Source organism: Cibotium barometz, chromosome 34 (assembly GCF_041138505.1).
Source record: "Cibotium barometz isolate CiBa-2024 chromosome 34, ASM4113850v1, whole genome shotgun sequence".
Classification (NCBI taxonomy): domain Eukaryota; kingdom Viridiplantae; phylum Streptophyta; class Polypodiopsida; order Cyatheales; family Cibotiaceae; genus Cibotium; species Cibotium barometz.
This window is the reverse complement of record NC_141079.1, coordinates 49,871,959-49,879,846: the sequence shown is the minus strand read 5'-3', so window position 1 is coordinate 49,879,846 and position 7,888 is coordinate 49,871,959. Positions and strand designations below refer to the sequence as shown.

At 40.7% G+C, this 7,888-nt stretch overlaps 1 pseudogene across 1 annotated transcript; it reads right to left on the bottom strand.

Moving 5' to 3' along the window:
- Positions 1 to 809: 809 nt before the first annotated feature.
- On the bottom strand, positions 810 to 7,527 carry LOC147619143 (ferric reduction oxidase 6-like; annotated as a pseudogene). Its single transcript, XR_015262031.1, has 8 exons — positions 7,193 to 7,527; positions 6,607 to 6,691; positions 6,139 to 6,336; positions 4,665 to 4,890; positions 3,683 to 4,003; positions 3,286 to 3,562; positions 2,274 to 3,080; positions 810 to 1,355 (listed from the first exon to the last, which is right to left on the bottom strand). The product of XR_015262031.1 is annotated as a ferric reduction oxidase 6-like (transcript).
- Positions 7,528 to 7,888: the final 361 nt, after the last annotated feature.

The following is a 7,888-nucleotide window of genomic DNA, read 5'->3' as shown; positions in this document are numbered from 1 at the left end:
TTTGATTTTTTATGGGCATAGTTGTGCTCACAGCCATAGCCCTTATCCTTTGTAGTGTTCCTCATTGAGAATGCTTGGATGTGTTTATGCATAATGTTATTTAAACTTTAGGTGAAGCTGAGTGTTCCTAGTTTTTAGTTATGCCTTCAGAGAGTGGCAACCAAATGGCCTTGATTGGGCTAACATTGATTGATGTGTGAAGAAAGAGGCATCAATCTATGGTGCGTATTGCCTTAAGAGGGGATCTAACCTCTAGTTGCTTTTATAACTGCATGTGTTGAGATCTCTCATGAGTGAAAGGATGATTTGATTGTTTTGTTGTTAAAGATTTCTCTTCATTAAAACCATATTTTTTACACACCCATACTCACAAGAATATGTCAGAAAAATAAGAGTTGAATTAGATTTTATTCCTTGCCTATTCCATAAAGAACATTTGGCATAAATAAAGTTTCCATTATTGTGTGAGGAAAAACCTCAATTATATATAAGAAGATTTAAGTGGCCCACCCTTATTTATATTAGTATGAGGCCTTATTGATATTTTGAAACACTTTGAAACCTTAAGGCAACCGGTTTGGCATAGTCTATATACATGGACTCACATTATGGGCTATTAACCTAATCAAAATGGTTCACATGGGTGCTATTTTTGAAAAGGTTTATAGGGATAGACTATTGTTTAAGTTATTATACACTCATACTTTAGCATATCACATGTATTTGATTTCCTAGGATATGGTTAATGTAGTGTAAAATTATTGAGCATAAAATTGACATGTTGATGTATAATGAGGCAACTTACCATGTTTGTAAAATTAGATTATAAGTATTAACAAAAATGGATCTACATTGAAGGAGTATTGACAATATTTATTTACAAAAATGGATCATCTACATTGGAGGAGCTATTGACCTGCTGATGTATAAGGCATCCTACCATGTTTGAAAAATTAGACTATAAGCATTAACAATATTTTTGTTTGCAAAATTGATCATCTACATTGGAGGCTGAGTTATTGAATTCTCAATACTAAATTTTATGGAATGTTTATCATTGACATAAAGCTAAGTCAATGTTATTAGTTAAAAGTACTACTATGTATTTATCATACATACATACTCGACTTTTTTCACAAAACAAAATTTGCAAGTATGAAGATTTTAATCTAGTATCTTTCAAAGGTCAAAGCTGATAGTGTGATAGTGGAAGACATTTGAAGAAGTTGCTTTGCCATATAATTTAGTGTGCCTTTGACACTCATGAGCAATATCCTCTTGCATGCTTGATGAGCCAGAAACCAACACTCCAATGTTTTGTCCTTGGTACTCATTATTCAAACCATCGAATATTTCTATAGAAAAAACATGTAGTTAGTTATGGTATCTATTGTTGCAAAACATATGTGTGTGTACAACCTCTGACAATTTAGAGTTGCAAGTGTTAGATTGTGTATCTTTGTTGATATAAAACCAAAATCTAAGTGAAAGCATGAATTTTTTTTCTTAAGCTTAGATACTGAGGATCACTATCTTCATGTTCAACTTCAACAATTATTATGGTGGTGACTAGAAAGTTTCTTTTTTATGAAGCTAAACTTTAAGTGTAATAAGTTTTAGGTTTAAAGTTTGGTCCATCATGACCCCATCCGCCTCTCTTTTCCCTTTAAACCCCTATACGAGGAGACTCAATTGGTGATTCTAGATATGTAGGTTGGCATTTTGCAAGAGCTAATATGACATTGAAGGAAATGTATGCATCTACATTCAATCCTAGATTTGGAATATAGAGTTCAATTATGTGAGCATAGCTCAAACTAATAAATGCTCTAAATGTAACCTATGTACTACAATTAATCTATAGCTTATAGCCACAAAGTGTCAAACTAAAAGAAATGATTTATTGAAAGAGAGCAGACAATATATATGGTTCAACAACTCAATTGTAGAAATGTGTACTATGTGAATGTATTGTGAGATGTATCCTCATAAGTACTTGTGCATTATATTTGTAAAATGGACCAATCAAAAATAGTCACACCTAGGCTAAAATAGTGTAATTGTAGAAATGTGTACTATGTGAATGTATTGTGAGATGTATCCTCATAAGTACTTGTGCATTATATATGATAAAATGGACCGATAAAAAACAGTCATGCCTATGCTAAAAGTAGTGCAATCAAAAGACATTGATATGCATATCGTTTACTCATTTCATTGATAGGTATGATTACTCATTTTATGTAATGTGGGAATTAAGGGAGGAATGATACCTGTCCAACGAGGCCTACAACGAAGGTGCAAGCTTCCATTCCATGGGGAGCCAGCATGTGAACCCACATTCTCCTCATCTTTTGTGGTGATTTCCTGAAGCTCTTGTTGGGAATTACTGGGTGAGCTGTTTGCAATACCAATTTTTCTTGAATCAACCATAGGACAAGATCTTTGATGCTTCGAGTGAAACCACCAAAGTGAAACAATTATGCCTCCAAATATGGTAGTGCCCAAAACCATGCTTGCTACCACTAAATGTGCTCGGTTGTAGTTGGTAAAGTGAGCATCATAGTTTTTGATGATGAAGACATTGGAGAGACCCCATAGGATATAGAATCCCACCATGGATGCAAGGATAGTAGATGCTACCCAAATTGATTTACCTTTAGTGCTAATGCATGATATTCCTTGAGGGGTAGGCCCACTTCTGGGGGATAATAATTCACTTCCAAACTCATTTGAGGGTTTCCAAGTAGAGCCTCCAAATGTGGCAAGGTCAAGCCTTTGATGGGTATTTGATTCTATATTCATTATACCTGCCATATTGCTGTAGTCTACAAGAGGTGGAAGTGATATAAGCAAAGACACGCACGTCCAATCCACGTGTTTCATATTCGGGCGCTATGTCATTGGGATCTATGCTGTTCAGAACACAAAGCTCCTCTGGCTTTCTCACACAATGATAGAGTTGGATCGAAGATGGCAAATCTCTATGTCTGCGTCTCTGTCTATGCAAGACATCGCGCAGGATAGCAAGAAGGGGAGTGACCCCAATACCACCACCAACTAGTATCAGTGCATTATACCTGAAAAATGGTCAAGAATTCCATGATTGTTACTGATGCGTGCATGCTTGGGATTGTGCTATACAATATAAGAGTAATTTGTGTATACATGCATGCATTGCGTGTGTGTGTGTGTGTGTGTGTGTGTGTGTGTGTGTGTGTGTGTGAGACTCTGAGTTTTACTAAAAAAAAAAGTGTGTGAGACTCTGAGAGAGGGAAAGAGTACTTCAAGAAGAAGTCTGATTCATCTCCATAAGGGCCCTCAACCCCTGCCTTGAACGAGAAAGGACACCCAGGGGTGGTTCCATGTGCTTGGGCGGACTTCAACAGTTGGTCTTTTAAACTTGTCGTCCACTTTCCAAAAGGCTTAATCACAATAGAGAGCTCTTCTTTTTCATCCATGGCCGTTGATGTCACACTAAAGCAGTGCCACTGTAGCTTCATCAGCCTTGACAGGCTCGGAAATCGAAGGTACCAGCTGCTGAGTGCATGGTATACTAGTTCTTTTGTCATTCCACCATGATAACACAAGAAAAAGCACTGTGTAAAGGGAGGGGAGGGTTGAGAAAGCCGCTTGAATCATGGAGTGTATGATGTTATTATGGCACTATTAGGTATGTTACCTTGGGTACTGTTCCTTGCAATCCTTAGCTCCAAGACCTTGGCCGAGAGCACATCAACAGATTGTCGAGATTGTAGCATGCGCAGGAAGCGATCGATGAAGAAGAGCAGGCATGGTATGATGAAGAAGTGAATGGTCCACATGACATGGTAGAGCCAAAAGAGGAAAAAGACGATGTAGAGATGATGCAGCCCAAAGAACAACTCATACCATCTCCTCCGGAAAAATGAAAGGGAAGTTGCCCACATCACTAATCCAGCTATCAAGGCTCCGACCCCGCGACTACTGAGCATGCCTCCCCTTCTACTTCCCATCCAACAATCTATCATGGACAGCCAAAACCATAACAAAATACAGTCAGAAGAGACTTGAACCACATCAAGGATAGGATAGGAAGGAGTATAACAGAATGCCAAAATTATCCAGGAATGCAATGATTAGCCGCCTTATATCAGCATATTACAGGTCCAGGGACCGTCATGGTCATGGGTCGTGGGAAGGAAGATCTCATCCATTAAATCAGGACACTTTATTTCAGGGAATCCAAATCTCATATACATAGCTATCAACATCTATATAAATTCTGCAGCTTGCTGATGTGGAATAACATGATTTGCTGGGCTATCAACATCTGTGCAGAATGGTTTCCAACCTGCTGATGGGGGAAAATTCCATTGGCCTGGTTGTCAACATCTTTGGAGAATATTCCACTCCCCATGACCATGACGGTGTAAGGAAAGGCCATGGGTTTGGCCTTTCCCTAGGAAAATGGGTCGGCCTCCCAATGGCCTTTCCTTACACCTTGAATTACACTCGTTGAAGTGTTAATGACATGGGCACATGCTTGTATATATGATAGAGTGTTTTATATATGCACATGCATATTAATTACACTCGTTGAAGTGCTTAATGACATGGGCACATGCTTGTATATATGATGATATGATAAGAGTGTTTTATGTATGCACATGCATATTAATTACCTCCTTGGCCGTATGAGAGGCAGCATAGTATATTATGTAGCCGATGCCATGGACGGTTAGAAGGGCGAGCGTCAGCACGGATAACCATACGTCAGCATGCTCAAATGGCATTTTGATCAGTCGCAAGAACGGGGAGCCCCTTGACACCGGGATCCAAAGTAGAGAGAATGGAATCATGGCAGATCGACCCATGTAGTAGGCAGCGTAGGCCACCTTGGCTACTTGCCTGTTGACATGCAACAAAGCACAATTTTAGACAGTTAATTCTCACTGAAACCGAACTAATTAATATGCTTTAGGGCGAAATAATCATTATCACAATCACAAAAAACATTGAGGAGTGTTCGATCTTGCGGTTGTATGATTAGTGAGGTAATTAATGAGTATGATCGTCTCCAAAGCACAAACTATGTAGTTAAGCAAATGACCTGCAGGTCACTTGCCGAGGCTTATCCCTCGTTGTCTCTGTCTTCTTGCAAGAGGAAAAAAGAAAGAATCAGTACAGAGGTACCCTGAACCTGCTTATCTGATACCTGAGGAAAGATGCCCGACCGCCCCTCGCGGTGAAGCGAGCCAAGTGGAAGAAGACAGCCATACCGAGGGCGATCCCCATTCTACCCCTTTAAGGCTTCCTGCACACGTATTGAAATGGGATCAGATTAAAGGGATAGGAAGCCAGAACCAAAGAAGAAGATGCTCAACAACAAGCCTCATCCGGCGCCCTGAATGGCGAGCCAGAAGGACCCTGCAGCTCCTTTGCAAGTGGAAAAGAAAGAGAAGGTCGATCGGCACTAGGAAGGAGGAGGAAAAGCATTCCAGATCAGCGGGCATCTCAGCACCCCACCAGCATCCCGCTGAAGAAGAACCAGAGTCTACAGACTGCCCGAGGAGATCGCCCCCAAAGGAGACGGTCTCTGGACGCCTCCCTCCCCTCGAAGTGGCAGCAAAAAGATTAAAACAGAACAACCATAACATCACCTGAGAGCGTGCCTCCGACTCATTACCAGGAGCACCCTATCAAGCAGTCCATGTTCTCTCCGGGAGGAATCCCGTGTCAGATCTCTGCTATCGGAGGGAGCTGCAAGCCAGAAAGGGCGAAGAACCGCAACAAGCCACCCCCAGGTTTACACTATGGAGGCGAAGAGATGTGGAGGCGAAGAGCTGAGCTTCATCAAGCCTCCCCCAGGAGCAGAGTCGAACCAAACTATGTAGTTAAATCTCACTGAAACCGAATTAATTATAATTTAGAGCGAAGTAATCTTTCTTTGTCACGATCACAAAAAGCGCTGAGAGGAGTGTGATCGTCTCTGACATGCAGCAAAGCACAATAATTATTATCATGATCACAAAAAGCATTGAGAGGAGTATAATCATTATCAAGATCTCAAATTAAAGCATTGAGAAGAGTGCTCGATTTCGGTACTATAATTAGTCAGGTAATTAAGGAGTATGATCGCCTCTGATCTGATCTTACAGAGATGTTTCGAAGATTTCGGGTTCTGTCTTGAATCTCTCCTCGATTTCTTTGAAGCCCAAGTAGGTCATTCTGCCAAAGCTATACGTGACCAGGAAGAGGATGCCCAGGATGAAAAGCAGGTCTGCAGCCGTCAACACTCCCATTAATGGACTTTTTACCACCAATGGGTAGGTCGTGATGCTCGGGCGAGTCGGCCTGTACAGGGTGGTATCCTCCTTAGTCGTAGCTACCGTCCAGTAAGTACAGTATTACCGCACCCAAAATTAAGTGTTATTGATCCAATATTATTAAAGCACCAACCATAATTAAGTGCAGTATTATTAAACCACCCACAAAAAGTATTATTGACCCAATATTTAGAAATCCTAATCACTCCAAGTTGGTCAGTACCCCCACATCCTTTTGAATTAGAGCAAATTAACACAGGGAAGTTGGTTTTTTAAGCGTCAAAAGCAGCTGGCTTACTTGCTTTTCTTTCTCAGCTCAATCACTGCAAAGCTAAGCAGGGCCACAATTATGAATGGGGTTGTCTGGTAGATCAAAACGGACCCTGCAAAAGTGTGGGAAACAACCAGATTACGCATTATTGATCAGTCAATCCAACTGCAAATCAATAATTTAACACGACGTGCATGGTCATCTTTCCAATAAGAGCTGATTTAGTAGCACGTGATTGATAATATGGGACGCCCATCTTAATGATCCCATGCAGCTACCATCTTGTATCTGGATTTTGTAGCTAACAATGTTGAACTAAAAAATGGCCCTACGGCTACATCATAAAGCAATTTAATCTAAGATTACTAATTTCTAACGACATATTACTTCCTTGTAATTAAGGGCGATTAACTAGAAATGAGTCAGTATATTGATAATTAACCATCGCTTCGACCATTGTAACTCCAGAGTCCATGGCCTTTTAACAACCAAGGGCCTTGAATTTTAATCAATGGAAATAAATTAAGTTAGATATAGCAGGTTATAGGAACCCAGGATTAAGTATTAAGAATGTTATGATAATTAATAACGATTACAAGGTGATGACGATTACCATAGTAGCCATCAGTGCGGAAGAACCTGGAGTGCATGCGGCCCTCAAGCCGATCAAGGTACTTGGGGTCATTATTGGGCTCAGAGGACATGATCCAATACAGCGCCCACATGAGGCTTGCTGCACAGATGATGGAAAGCAAGCCATGCCTGGCTATGGTGAGAAGAAGCTGCCTCTCCATCTTACTAGGTGCTCTTGCAGCTACTGCAGCTCCCTTACTTAATGAGCTCTCTTTATATAGCTTTGTGCTTAATTCCCATACATTAATGGCCAACAGTTGACTACCAAATCTATTTTTATTAAGGTAATTATATAATAAACGTTGACTGTGCAGTTTACAGGTTTGGTAATGATAATTTCTGCTTTTTTTTTCCCCTACTTTAGCACACTGTTTTCAAAGAGAATCATTTCCTTCGTTTTCTTACATAAAAAAGCATCCTCTTTTTGACAAAAAAAGAAAAGAAAAAGTTACACTCAACGGCAACCACTATGTGGAAGTGTACCATGGATGAAAGTTGGCCGGTTCTATCCGTGCGTGATGCTCTGTACTGTTCTGTGCGGCATGTGAGCGCAGCATGTGCGAGGTCGTCAACGGGGTGAAACGTGAGTAGGCCAGCTTTCGGCACACGCGCCAGCACGTGCAGGGTACGCGCGGTAGCTCGTAGCTTGAGCTTCTCGTGCACACTCCTCTCGACC